Here is a 15,054-nt window from a genome sequence, read left to right as displayed (position 1 = left end):
CATAGCATATTTATGGTGAATGATTCAAGGTTCCCTAATAGAAGGCATACATGGAAAATGAAAGCAAAAACATTCATTTTGTGAAAGTACTCAACACTTGGCTAAAGTGTGCTAACCCTTTTTCAGGCACTCATTTAAAGTACTATCAAATTGAATTATGTTATTAGAGAGACGTTTCATCCACATATATGGACATCACATATTGGGTCGAATTTTAGTATTCTTTATTTCTGTTAGGTTCATCCAATTGGTCGCTGGTTCAAATCCGGCTCGAAGGACCAAATGTTAGGTTCATCCAATTGTAAGTTTATCCTTAGGTTTTTCCAATTCAGCTTTCAATAAAAAAAGGCATCTGTAGTCACATCCCATTTAATTCTTGCAAGAGAGAATACATCCGGCAGCTCGCCCCACCCAAGATTATTCTAAAGAGCGGCATTATGTCCTGCCTATTTAAGGCTTCAAATCAAAACAATTACAAGGTTATCGATTCCATTTGCGTAAGCAAGAAACAAAACAATTCCATTTGCGTAAGCAAGAAACAAAACAATTCCATAATCAAGCAACCCAAGCGTCAACCTAGCGTCACAAATTAAAACAATATGCTTGATAGCCATCCGCTGACCCAACAACAATTTAAGCGTCCTTCACCGATCTTCATTGTGAACTCGCATCTGGGGAAGAGGTCGACGCGTATCTTCCAGTAATCAGTCCTCGGAGCAAGAACTCAGTGGATTGTTTTATGTCCTTTGCTTCTGTATCTCTCGCTGGGACCAGCTGTCGACCTTGGCGTAAGCGTTTGTCTTCGTTGGAGGCGATCAACACATTTTAATATAGTTACACATTTAGGATGAGCATTACTATTCCTAATAAGCTTTATATTCATTGCAAACACATTTATAATAATGAATAACCCCAACATTCCCCCCTATATTATAAATTTGCACATGATCTCCTTAATAAAACTTCCTTTCAGCTTTATTCCATTAATTCCAAATGAACATATAGTAACATCCCAGAATTAACCCAACAATTTCGAATTGTGATTGCGGCATGGAATGGTGTACATGCAATTTATGATGGCAAGTAACCTGCCACAACAGTTGTATAAATTATTTATTAGGTGCAAACTTGAGAATAAAAGTCTGGGAAGGCATTGCTTTTCATGTATTCTTATTTGTCAGATTTTATTTTGAAATTCCCTTACAGCAGGGTTGAATTTCAGCATAGCATAATATTAAAAAAATGTCATGGTCAGCTTCAACTTAAGGCTGGTATGAACACAGGTAATACTCGATTATCGCGGTTACTGTAGACCAGACATGGCCGCGATAAACGAAAAACCACGAAGCAGGGTCACCCCCATTTAAAAAAAAAAAAAATTACTTCAGTGTTGAGTCCCAGTAGCAAGCGGAGGACAGGGGAGTGGCTTCCGCTTGCGAGTTTCAGCGTGGATTTTCACATTTTTATGAACTTACAAAAAAAAGATTCCCCCAGGAAAAAAAACGTGATGTAGTGAAGCCGTGATAATCGAGGGATTACTGTAATGCTGCCATTTAATCAAGGTGAGTCAATCAAGTGAGAAGTGAATTGGAACATTTGTTAAAGTAAAAAAGGGAAATGTTATAATAAATCATTTTTATATGTGACAAAGAAGTTGCGCACATTTGACGCCGTGGTTTGAGTTTCTCTTCTGCTAATGGTTCATGACAGGCCCCAACAGACCATCAAATCCAGCACTGAAATGTTGTAGTGGTGTAGTCAGTCTGTGTAGCCTCAACCGACAAGGTTATGGCAAGAAGAACTGAACAGACCTGGACTTTCATGCGTGCTGGAAAAAAATATTTTCTTATAAAATGAAAATATCCTAGTTCTTTTCGAATGGGTAGAAAAAAAATGGGACCGAAAACGTTCGATTCCTGGCTAGCACTACCCATTGTCAAAGTGTCCTTGAGATCTAGTTGGCATTAATGTGGCCCGTGAAACAAAATGAGTTTGACGTCCCTGGTGGAGATAAATGTGGTAGATATGTGCTTTCCATTTATCATATAGAAAATCTACTAGTTATTCTGCTTTCTTTCAACATTTATATTGCTTATTTGAACCACTGAGCATGTTCAATGTCGATTCTATCCCAGCAGTCCTTGGGCTAAAGGCATAGTAGGCACTAGGCTGATTAGTGTACAGTTAAAAAGGATTTTTGGTGAGTAAAATATGGCTATATTCCTAAATAATATTTCAATTGTATGAGGTTATTATTGATTTTTTTTTATGTGTCGCAGCTGTAGCTGCAGTAGAGGTTTTATAGCCATAAAATAGTTTTTGCTGAAGGAAGGCGTCACTAGGAAATGCACGGACCGCCACTGAAAGAGTATATCTCACTATGTACATAAATACAGTTCTTAATTCTCAAATGTAGCATGTTCATCTTGTTAATAAAATGTAGTATTAAAATATTTTACATAAAAAGAAGAAATTTTACATAGGATATTTTGACAGATTCGTTTTTTAAGTAGAATTGCACAAATCCTGATGGTTTCTTAAATGATCCATGCTAAAGCAAGTTCTGACAAACATACCTTTTTGGGTGATTCAACTCAATGAATCAGAACGTACTGAGTGAAGTCACGGTGACTATATTAGTAATTTTACGCCAAAGAAACTTTTATAAGGCTATTGAAAAGGTCAAGGACAGAAAAATACTGCAACAGCATGTGCGTGAAAGCTTTGACTTTCAAACTGAATCTGTGATCTTTCATGCAGAAACTTGTGATAAAAACCTGACTCCTCCTGAAGTTGGCTTTTATAAGTAAATGGATGGGGTGTGTGGCATTTAACTGAGGATCAGCCAAGCATTAAGACTTGGATGGATAAAAGCATGACGTAGTAGAAGAGATTGGACCGTGAAAAATGAGGGGACAACTTCTGAATACAGTACTCGAGAAGTGCCTCATCACACAAAAAGTACTTTAATTGATGCCAGAGACTACATTCCTGTATAATTATTGGATGTTATCCTTTTAATTGAGTTCTTCCGTTCGTGCATCCCATTACAAAAGGTTTCAAGAAAATCTTTTTTCTGTGTATGCGTGTAATCTTGTTAAGTATTTGTGATGAGGATTTACTGTGAATACTCAATGGGGCAAAGTAATTAGAAGAAGAAACCTAATGGTGCTTCAAAATTGCATTACACGCTGTTGTTGGACATTGCATAGACACAGCATTAAGTGTGAAAGTGAGTTGAATCTGAAGTGATACTTAAGGCATGTTCACTTTAAAAGAGACTATAATTCGGTAGGGGTGGCCCGGTGGAGCAAGTGGTTAGCGCGTCGTCCTCACAGCTCTGGGGTCCTAGGTTCAAATCCAGGTCGGTCCACCTGTGTGGAGTTTGCATGTTCTCCCCGGGCCTGCGTGGGTTTCCTCCGGGTACTCCGGTTTCCTCCCACATTCCAAAAACATGTATGGTCAGCTGATTGGACAATTTAAATTGTCCCTAGGTACGGGCATGAGTGTGCATGGTTGTCCGACTCCTTGTGCCTTGCGATCGGCTGGCCACCGATTCAGGGTGTTCCCCGCCTTTGAACCGGAGTCAGCTGGGATAGGCTCCAGCACCCCCGCGACCCTAATGAGGATAAAGCGGTTCGGAAAATTTGATGAGATAATTCTGTATTTCTGAGATACTGTATGAATCAAAAGCACATTATAAGGCTCAATATCATAATGAAGTTAATGTGCCTGACTTTGTAAATGCAAAATATCAAATTATTCAATTTGAAAAAAGAAATAAGTCTATCTGGATGAGAACCTGATGCTTTTTAAATAAAAGAAATTACAATTTTCTTACAAGAAGTTTAAGATATTGTGGCGGCCAAATTGTTTCTAATGTTTAAATATCTAGATTTTTTTCGATGGTTCATATGACTGCAATAGTTGTCACTTTCGTCGACTGCAAGACCTTCGATCAGCCTTAACAACTATTGAGATGTGCTGACATGGTAAACGCTACGAACACATCGAGGCTACTCGCATCCGGCCAGATGGTGGCGCCTTGAGCGAGCAGTGACAGGCACAAGCGAGTATTTTCACGTTTTTTTTCTTGAATTTCATTCATAGACGTCAAAATAAATTTTGTTTAGCATTTAATCTGTTTATCTTTTCTCTATTTGGAAATAAATGACTGTATTGGCGGCATTGTCTTGCATTATCGCGTTTTGTCTTTATTACCTTGCAGTTTCGTGCATGTCATCTTTTTATGCGCATATAAGCCATTTTTTGTCCAGCAAATGCGGCTTATATGCGAGTAAATACGGTATTTGAAAGATTTGCTCTGTACCGCATTGAGAGGTGTCCGATGCAGCAGGGTGGAGGGGGGAAGCATATACTTGTGTTTACATGTGCAAAACTGCTCATTAAGTCAACCGTTTATGTATAGATGGGTGAGTGCATCGTTAAATATAACAGTGGTGCTTGCTTTGTCAAAACAGTCATTAAAGCACATTTAGTTTATTAGGCTTTAAAACAGCCAGCCTTTTATGAAATATGTTCACTCTTTAGCATCCCCCATCTTTTATTCTTGATTGTTCCGTAGTTTAGCCTTTGGCCAACAGTTCACACTGCTATTTAATAATAGATGATAAAAAAAAACAAGTTCATTCTTAGAGCAATAGACGTACATTTACATCAAAGGCTTAGTTAGTAGATATTTTGGCAATTATTTCAATACTCTTGCATCACCATTCAAAACAAGATAGCTAGGATATCAGTACAAAATATTCAAACTGATTTAAAACAGAATTTCCTCCCAGTGACTTGAAGCTGCAATGTCATTAATCTATCTCTGGAGTTCCTTTGAAGTAGAAAGATAAATAATATCCAACTTCTCATTCCATGTTTGTTCTATCTTTCTTTTGATGCCAAAAACACAGAAAAGTTTTTTCCTCATCGGGGGGAATGAGCCAAAAGGAGGTTAGAATATTTAGTTCACACATTTTGCTTTCTACTTAAAGAGCATCCAAAAAGACTAAATACAACCTTGGTCAAATTAAGACATCAAAATGTAGCTGACCTCCGAGCCACTGTACACACAAATCTGAACATTAGTGTCATTAGAGACTCGCAAATCAACCGCAAACTTTTTGCCAGTCATTGACCAGCCAGGCATAGAAACCTGAGACAGAGTCTTTAGTGAACCGATGATTTTGAGATATGAAGAAACCGAATAGTAAGAGGAAAATGCTCGCAAGCATGGAAAGAACATGACAACTAACATTCCAATGGAGATTTGAGGTTATGGCAGAAATCTCACTAATTCCAATAGAATTAGAAAAATAACCATAGAATACTTCACAGGTTGGCCTCAAAATGTAAACACAAGGATCACTTGCACAAAGGCGTTCACACACATTTCCATCATTCCACCCAAGTATGCATACACACAAAGCCCTTTCTTAGACCTCAGGCTAATTTCCTACCTCACTCTGCTGTAAATGACTCTTCAAACACAAACATACTTGCACATATACACAAACACACAACTACTGGCTTCCCACCAGTAACCCTGAGGGAGTCCTAAAGTTCTGAACTTTGCACACACACACATACACACTTGTTTTATGGTAGTAAAAAGGCTAATGAGATATTATAGTGGATCAGATTTACTTTATAATCCTGGACCCTTTATTTTCAACCAGAAACACCTGAATTCATGTTAGTATATACCCTAAAGTAAATGCATGCCATATCACATTAGGTGATGTACTCAGAGGTAAACATTAACTTTTTAAGAGTACTATTACACAAAAATATTTTCTTTAACTTTGCAGAATGATATATGTATATATCAGTGGCGGGCCGTCAGGGCCTTCAAGGCCTTCTCTGCTGGCCTAAGAAATATCTGAATCACAGACTCATGTTAATTATATTTTGTCCATGAATACTTATTAAATAATTCCAAATTGTCTGTTAGCTTCCTTTCATTGCTTTTCCTCCTGGTTGCACTGCTTCCAGATGTGTGTTTTCATATTGAAGCATTTAACCAATCACATTTCAGGCATTATTTGTTGCCAGGGTCAGAAATCTGCCTCAAGGCCTTCACAATCAGTTCTGCAGGCTCTGCTGCATTAAACAAACGTCGATAAGACTGTTGCTTTAACCAATCAGATTTCGAGTTGGCAACACCACAATGCCTTGTCGCAGGCGTAGGGATACGTCATCGCTTTCATCAACTATGATTGGCTAGTGATTAGCCAGAGCTACCAAACTGTATTTGGAGCGAGCTGCACAAGCAAATATAGTGTTGTGTTGATTTAAAGCCATTTTCAAGACGGACTATGCCAGAAATACGACCGGACAGGCTCGACTTTCAGCATTAGCTTCGATGGCGATAGAAAAGAAGGAAGAAAGGAGGATGGATATCGTGTACAGTTAAAAATGATTTTTGATGAGTAAAATATGGCTATATTCCTAAATAATATTTCAATTGTGGGCCCAGTTCTGATATCTGAAAATCTCCAGTGTTTGTATTTAATCACCAAATGCTGCTAGGAAGTGGATTTTACCCCATTTTAGTGCATTTTTTTTTCCGTTTCGCCATTGACGTGCATCGCTGTCTTTTCCCGTGAAAATCACCCCCGGCCCGGTTGTAATGTCTGAAAAGCTCCAGTATTTGTATTTAATCATTAAATGCTGCTAAGAAGTGGATTTTACCCGTTGAAGGCGCTACGAGAAAATGCACGGACCGCCACTGGTAAATATAACAAATATATGGTTTTTGAAAAGCTGGAGTGGCTTACATACCTTATTCATTTGTTAACTTGTGTTATTCTCTATGGAAAATTTGATGCCCCACGTTTAAAGGGGATGAGAGGACCTGCTATGATTGGCGCAAGTAGAATTGGCGTGTTCATGCTTACAGCAGCGTGATAAAAATATTGTCAATTTGCAAATGCTCAGTTTAGATATGCACAAACAAATAAAAATGTATCTCTTATGTACCATATGTATTTGCAAAGTGCCCTTGAATTGACTACTGGAATAAGACATAGCTGGACACAGTGAGAATTTGAAACTGCCTGATACCACTACTACAGCAAGCTTAGAGAGGAAATTATATATACGTACATTATTCGCATTCTTAAGATTGCAGTCATTTTCAGGAGTGGTTGAATGTTAGCAACACAAAAATTCAATGTATTTGGGTGTTTTTACCATGTGCTTTCCTCGACAACACATTTGGGATGTGAGACATTGTTTTTAGTGCATCAATTATATATACAAGAATCCTGACATGTGTTTGGGGATTTTACTTCTCAGTATGAAGACTCATTTGAGCACTTCTGGTTTCATTGGGACAGCCACAGAGGCTGACTGAGCCACAAAGACAAAGGTCAAACAAACCCACGTACACATATAGAGACAGACTCACTATTGTGCCACTTAATTCCACAAGGTCTGTCTACTGGTGGGTCCTCAGACTCCCCGGGGACTCACAGATTAGCCTCGTCCACTAAGATCCTCACAGGCACACACAGACACAGTCAAAGTTCTGCCAATGAACAATGGCGGGGATCCATGGGTAGAGAGGTCTCACTTGCTCAAATACACACAGAACGAAGGAAAAGAGGGATGGAGGCAGTGGTTGAGATCAGAGGTTTGGTCTCTAGAGAGGTTTTCTGAAGCTATATTGACTCACCTCAGAGGACCTTTGGCTTCCTTCTACCATGTGACATCGAATAAAAACATTATAGGCTGCTTTGCACACATCCTATAAAGACAATCTAGAGTTGATTAGTCTCATATTCTTAAGAAAAGTACTTAAATATAATCTGATCAGCTAAAATAATATAAGCATTTACCCAACATATTGATATTCCATTTAAGTTCTGTACCAAATAGTTTGGCTTTACAAAAATATTCATTCATTTATTTTCTATACCGCTTATCTTCGCAAGGGTCGTGAGGGGTGCTGGAGCGGTGGATGTTGCTAATCCACCTAAGATAAACATAACAAAAGGTGTCATATCTTCAACCAATGTATAATTTCTTGAATTAGTAAATAATTATTTTGTATTTAGAGGACTCATTCATCCAATGGAATCTATTTAAGGTTCATAAATTAAAAGTAAAACCGTAAAAACAATTTTTGTCAAAGGCTTCAAAAATCAATGAATGTATACAATTTCTGTTTCAAAATATATTTAGGTGGACAAGTTGAGAGCAAAAAAAAAAAATAATAGGTAATTTGAGTAGCAGTTGTTTGAAACCATTTCAGAGGCAAACATGATTCAATCAAATGTGACCTCTGTATTCACGTCAGCATTTCTTTTCAGTTGGTTTGACCACAAATAATTAGCGGCGCCTTTACAAGTTACCACAAAGATTATGAGAGACGGTTTTTCAGCGTCTAAGGTAACAGCGCGGTAACTAAGACGAGATGTCGCGGAGTCAAAGGTTAAAACCACACTGGCTTCTGCTGGGAGATTGCTTTTCTAAAGGTCAGCATATATATGTCTATGTATGCGCGTGTTTATGTCAATCTCACCTGCTGACCACAAACTTAATATCCTGTGTGGTTTGTATGTTGTTTCTTTGGCATGTTTACCTTGAGTCCTTTCTACACATTTTTGCAAATCCAAGGACGTTTCTTATAATTGACACTGTCAGTTTTTTTATTACTTTTTATTATTCTTTTATTGTACTAGTTTAACTTTTACGTTACACTCTTCTCATGTGTGTTTTTATTGAGATGACTGACAGCGCCATGCAATCACAAAATATTTTCTATATTAGTTTTGGCTATTTTTTTAAGTTCATTGTGATGACAGGTTGGGTAACACTTATTGCTGGCTGGCTTGTCAAATTAACAGTTTCTTGCTATAATATTATTAATCATAATAATCAGACATAGGCTTTGTCATCATCATTGACTCGACAAAAAGCCTCATTGTCATCATACCCAGCTGTGTATGACAAAATTGGTAGTGCTTCTCCACAAGGTGCGCTTTCCCGGCAGAAGGCCCAAATAAGTGATAATTTCAGACTCGTTGGCATTGTGCCGTGATGGCGACTGCAGAAAAAGTTTGCCTCGCAGATGCCAACAAAGAAAAAAAAACGGATCACTTACCTCCCACTGTCTCCTCACTTACCTTCAGTCAGCCAGTAGGAGGCAGATCACCGCCCAACGTCATTCATGTTACCTCACCCCGAAGTTATTACACAGAAGGGATTGTGTGTCGTGCTACCGCAAGTTCAGAGTCCTGATGGCTGTGGGAAAAAACTGTCTTTTAGCCTATTTGTCCGTACTTTGTGAGACCTGTAGCGTCTGCCAGAGGGCAGCAGCTGGAACAGGTTGTGACCAGGGTGGTATGGGTCCCCGACAATATTCCCGGCTCTACTGAGGTAACGAGGGCTGGCAATATCTTCCAGTGAGGGCAGAGAGCAACCGACGATCTTCTGGGCAGTGTTAATCACTCTCTGCATGGCCTTTTTGTCTGCTGCTTATAATTGACTAAACTAAAGCCATTTTCCACTGCCTTAACGTCAAAGGTTTTTGGGCTATAGGTTACTTGACATTTTACAAACGTCTCTTTCACATTGAAATTAATTTTAAACCAACGACTATTATGAAGTGGGTGGCGCTGAACGTCTCCAAAACCATGGAACTCATCCTGAACTGGAGAGGGAACAAGGCTGCTTTGCTCTGCTGATCTCACTTGGACTACTTATTTATTTATTATTTGTTGATTATTTATTTGTCTATTTGATGTTGTTATTTCTGCACTACGTGGTGAAAGCTATAAATCTCATTGTACTTGTATAATGACAATAAAAGCATTCAATTCAAATTGCTGTGGAAAAAAAACTGTAATAAGAGAAATTGCAGTAAATACATGGTCATTATTTCATTTTTTTTGGCTCTATACTTTCCCTTTTGACTTTTTGTGCAGGACAAAGGGCTTGACTTCAATTTCCCCCACCTGTGCACCGAATGCATCTTATGGCTGAGGAGACCCTTAGATGTCCGTTGTAAAGAATAGCCTTAATTACACAAGTCTCCTAAACCAGGACAATGAATAGAGAAGGTTAAAGTGCTGGTCTACTTTTTAAAGGATTACTACTTTAAGTCCTTAACAAAGAAAGAATCCCCTTTTATTTAAAAAAAAGATTACTTTTCTACCTTCAAAAATTCCCATTACTCCAACGCTTCCATTGGTGTGGGATTTAGAGACAAGATTCTGTCCATTTTCCCATAACTTTGGGATTATCATGACACTGCCCTTCCTCTCCTGTCTGTTGGTGGTCTACCAAGTAAAACAAAAACTCTTTTGAAAAACTGTTCATTAGGATAGCAGATTCATCTCATCTTATTCATTTGTTAAGAGCAAATGAGGAGGGAAAATAAATCTACTCTAGTTACTTATATTAAAGGTGCATCAAAGACATGACAAAAATGTGTTGCTTTCACAATGAGTACATTTCATAGCTGGAAAAAAACTACAGGATAACTTCTACATTTTTTAGGACGAAAATTCCATCTCATCAAATGGGGCGTCTTTTTTCACTTTCATAATACTTCCTCTCTCTCGATTTGAGCTTTGCCCCATTCAAGGTAATGCGTGACAACAAGCAGCAAATGTTTGGTTTTTTTTGTCCTGGCGACCACACAATCCCCTTTGAACTGACCTGCAAAAACAACAAGAAAATTCTGCTCTACACATGTAAGGCCAATCGTTTGAAGAAAAAAAACACAGTGCATATGCACAACAACTGCTTTTGCCCCCTCCAAGTTTTGGAAAATTTACGGCAACTCCTTTATTTTTGCTGGAAATTGAAAGGGTTTTGGGTTTGACATCAAAGATGAAAATGAGACAATATCAACATTTCATTTTTCACCTTCATATGCTTACTTTACATCTGGATCTGATAACAACTAATCAGATCATATAATATCTTTTGTATGAAACCACTTTATTTTCATGTGAGCAAAAGTATTGGAACATCTGGCTAACACGTGTGTATTGTGCCCTGATGTGCTCAAATGCAATCATTATTCAAGTGGCAGGCCGTCAGGGCCTTCTAGGCCTTCTCTGCTGGCCTAAGAAATATCTGAATCATATATTATATTTTGTCCATCAATCCTTATTAAATAATTCCAAATTGTCTGTTAGCTTCCTTTCATTACTTTCCCCCTGGTTGCACTGCTTCCAGATGTGTGTTTTCATTTTGAAGCATTTAACCAATCACATTTCAGCTATTATTTGTTGCCAGGGTCAGAAATCTGCCTCAAGGCCTTCACAATCAGTTCTGCAGGCTCTGCTACATTAAACAAGCGTCGATAAGACTGTTGCTTTAACCAATCAGATTTCGAGTTGGCAACACCACAATGCCTTCTCGCACGCATAGGGATATGTCATCGCTTTCACCAATAATGATTGGCTAGTGATAGAGTAGGCGGGCCAAAGCCAGAGTGATCCAGCTAGAGCTCGCAAACTCAACCTACAATGGCCGACGGAGGAAAACAAATGGATTTGGTTGCAGATTTGCTGGCAAAGCCATTTTCCAGACGGACTTTTCAAGAAAAAAAAAGCTGGACATCATTAAGAAAGGTCGTACACCTCCAAAGCAAGCAAGCTTGTCGCAACCGGGAACGAACATTTTCAGCACTAGATCGAATAAAAACGTATGCCAGAAATACGACAGGACAGGCTCGACTTTCAGCATTAGCTTCGATGGTGATAGAAAAGGAGGAAAGAAAGGAGGATGGATATTGTGTACAGGTAAAAATGATTTTTGGTGAATAAAATATGGCTGTATTCCTAAATAATATCTAAATTGTATGAGGTTATTATTGATGATTTTTTATATGTCGCAGCTGTAGCTGCAGTAGAGGTTTTATAGCCATAAAATAGTTTTTGAGGGTTGGATTGATTCGCTGAAGGCGCTGCTAGAAAATGCACGGACCGCCACTGCATTATTCAAATAAAAAAAGAGTGCTCAGTTCAAACTCAAAGAATACATTTAGATTAGTATGAGGTTTAACTAATAATAAAAATGTAAACAACATGTTGAATATCAATCAGAGCCTCAAACTTCCACTCAAGTATAAAAAGAGTTTGAGAGCAGACTAGCAGCATTCTAGTGTGAAGGAATCCGGTGTGAACCTGAAAAGAAGACAGGACGCAGTTTCCCAGAATTACCAAATTTGAAAGTGTTGACATAACAGCATTTCAGGAAGGTAACAGTGAGGAGTCAAGGACTATAGCCCACACCACAAAGAGATACTTTTGTCTTTGTTGAAAGAGAAAGCCACAGATTCGCTCATTTTAAAAGAGAAATGGGAAATCATAGCATTTCTAAAAAGCACTCCGCTAGTTTTGGCAGGAACTTGAAGAGTTTAATTTCTTATTTACAGTTCCCTCCAAACTAGGTCGTGATATAGTTTAGTTTGAAAGCGACTTTTTGAGTGTGTCAAAAGTCAGGAAAAACTAAGAAAGCACATTTATCAAGCTCCTCTGATTTTATTGCACAAAATCACCCACTTCTTTTGGACACACTTTCTGACAAGGTTTTGGAACTCTCAAATTGAACATGTCTCTATTCATGGACACCTCCCCATCACACAAATTTACTGTTGGCGTCCAGAATGTCCGGCGCACGCCCTTGCCCGGATACCACCCCTTCTCACGTAGACATCGAATAGGTTAGTTGAATGAAAAGGGCTTAAAAGAACCTTTCCTGAATTCACCTTTCAGATTACAAGAGTGAAGACAACATCGTAACCTATTTCCTGAAGTGTGTAAATGAAAATCTTCATCTTTTGAATACACAGGTTAGGTTAGGTTAGGTTAGAACTTTATTTCATGCCGTATTCGTGAAATTTCTTGGTTGCAGTAGCTAGACAGACACAAGACACACAAGACATTGTAGACCTAGGTAAAAAAAAACTGGTATAACAGTATCCCATCTTTAAGGCAATATAATGTTGCAAACAAATTTGTCCAAAGTCCAATAGAGTTTGAGTGCCAAAAGAGAGAAAGTTTGATTGACTAAACTCATGTGACTGCATACCCGCGACTAAAACCACACATACAGGTGAAACCAGACCAGACCAGACCAGACATAAAGCCCAACCCCTTTGAATTCCTTTCTGCAAACCTTCTCTACCATGCAGCTCAATCCCAGCTACCTTCTTACTTCGTTGATGACAAGACCATGTGTGGTCCCCGGTTGCATTTAGACCTCCGTCGTTAGGTGGATTACTTTCTACACTTGTGGGTGTGTGGCCACGGGCTCAGATGACTTCATAGTGTGATGATTTTAGCATGTTGATTTTTAATATGAAACCCCAAGTGGACGTCATAAATTGTGGTCATTTTCTAGAAATTCCTGTGAATATTGTGTTCCATCATTGTGGGGTCATTGTTTGGTTACATAGTCCCTGCTGAGGGGACCTGCTCTCACTTGGGGACACGAAGGCCCTGAACACTAAGATTAAAACATATTGGGGTACAATTTAAAGATCATGTGTGTGGTGGTGATGGGAAAGGGCGATATCATAGGCTACTTTGCCCAAGTGGGGCATCGGAATTCTCTCAAGCAGTGTGACAACAGAGATTAAACCCCCCCATCATTCAAGTAGACGCGATTGTCACTCCACATTACAATCTACATCCACACACACACACACACACACACACACATCTTTTGGACGGCAGCCCTCACCCGCCCTTCCATCACTTACAGAGCTAAAACCCTTTTTCAAACTTATTCAAAGTGAGTGTTTTAAACATGCTCTACCCCCCACTGAGCAGCAAATATCTGCCAAAACTGCATACGTAGCTGCTATGTGTTGAGAATTCATTAGTCGCTTCAGCTGATGCAAATCTCTCTGGGAATTTTCAGCATCGACGCAAGGAGTTGATCAACAGGAGTTTAAAGAACAATTCATTTGGGGTTGTTTTGTTTTGTCTTTTTTCCTCCAAAATCCGACATTTCTGTGAGATTGTAGTAGAGAATGACTATATTTGGATCAGAGTTCTGATTGAGACCACTCTGCAGGGAGCCTGTTGGCCCACTAAGAATTCCCATGGATGGGCAAAAGGGGGGAAATCTATCAAAACACGACTTTGACATGCTTTGACAAAAAGTCAGTCTTACAGAAAATCGGCTCGGGCAGAGAAAGAAATACATGTTTATAAGATGGTGGCAATTGTATATGAAAAGACGTCAAGGTCTGGTTGAAGTGCAGACTTGAGGCTTCAAGTGGTAAAATTGTGACTTAAGTTACACCGCACGTGTTTAAATCCAACTTAGCGCATTTACATTTTTTATTCTTTTTAAATCTACTGTTAATTTACAGTTCTTTAACCCTTTAGCAGCCACATCACACACCAAAATCTTGTCAGATGTGGTTGTTTTTAATATCAATTTCCTTTTGTTAACTACCACTACACATGCTCTGCAACCTGAGCTGGCAGTGATTGAATAGATATGTAAATTTAGTATGTTTATTCAAAGTAATTGCAGATCTTTGAGTCACTGAGACAAAAGATAAAAATACTCATCAACCTTCACACAGGATATTTTTGGGTAATGTAATCTACAGCCTCTTATTAGCTACACATTCAACGTAACCATTGTAGTATCAGTAACAGTTCATATAAATATATGTTGCTCGTTATTTTCTCCAAAAAATAGTCAAACGTCAGAATAAATTAGCAGCACCCTCAAACCAATTCACCTACAAAAGAGGAGAATATACAAATTCTACACAAGGGGACAATATGATTTTGAAACTCATACCTGTCAGGTGTCATGGGTGGGCTGTCAAGAAAAGAGGAAAGACCCAAGTGCAGGTAACAGGGAGGCCAGGCATAGGGAGGTAGCAACTTAACAGTTTTAAATTTTATAGAAGTCCTAAAAAAAAGTACAAACAAAAATTCACGGGACAAATAAAAACAATTTACTGAGAACCAGGTACATAACTTGAACAAACAGAGGGAGCTTGTATACAGAGACATGGGAAAACGAGTTTATGAGGAACAGGTGGGTGACATGAGA

General features: G+C 38.7%; 1 protein-coding gene across 1 annotated transcript in view; it reads right to left on the bottom strand.

The window, feature by feature from the left end:
- sema3bl (sema domain, immunoglobulin domain (Ig), short basic domain, secreted, (semaphorin) 3bl) overlaps positions 1-14,914 on the bottom strand; it is a 61,996-nt gene extending 47,082 nt beyond the window's left edge. The window contains exon 1 of the mRNA XM_077609946.1: positions 14,797-14,914. The gene's annotated coding sequence lies outside the window, so the exon portion shown is untranslated. The remainder of the gene's footprint in view (positions 1-14,796) is intronic.
- Positions 14,915-15,054: the final 140 nt, after the last annotated feature.

Source organism: Stigmatopora argus, chromosome 1 (genome assembly GCF_051989625.1).
Source record: "Stigmatopora argus isolate UIUO_Sarg chromosome 1, RoL_Sarg_1.0, whole genome shotgun sequence".
NCBI classification, from domain to species: domain Eukaryota; kingdom Metazoa; phylum Chordata; class Actinopteri; order Syngnathiformes; family Syngnathidae; genus Stigmatopora; species Stigmatopora argus.
This window is presented reverse-complemented; position numbering and strand designations above follow the sequence as displayed.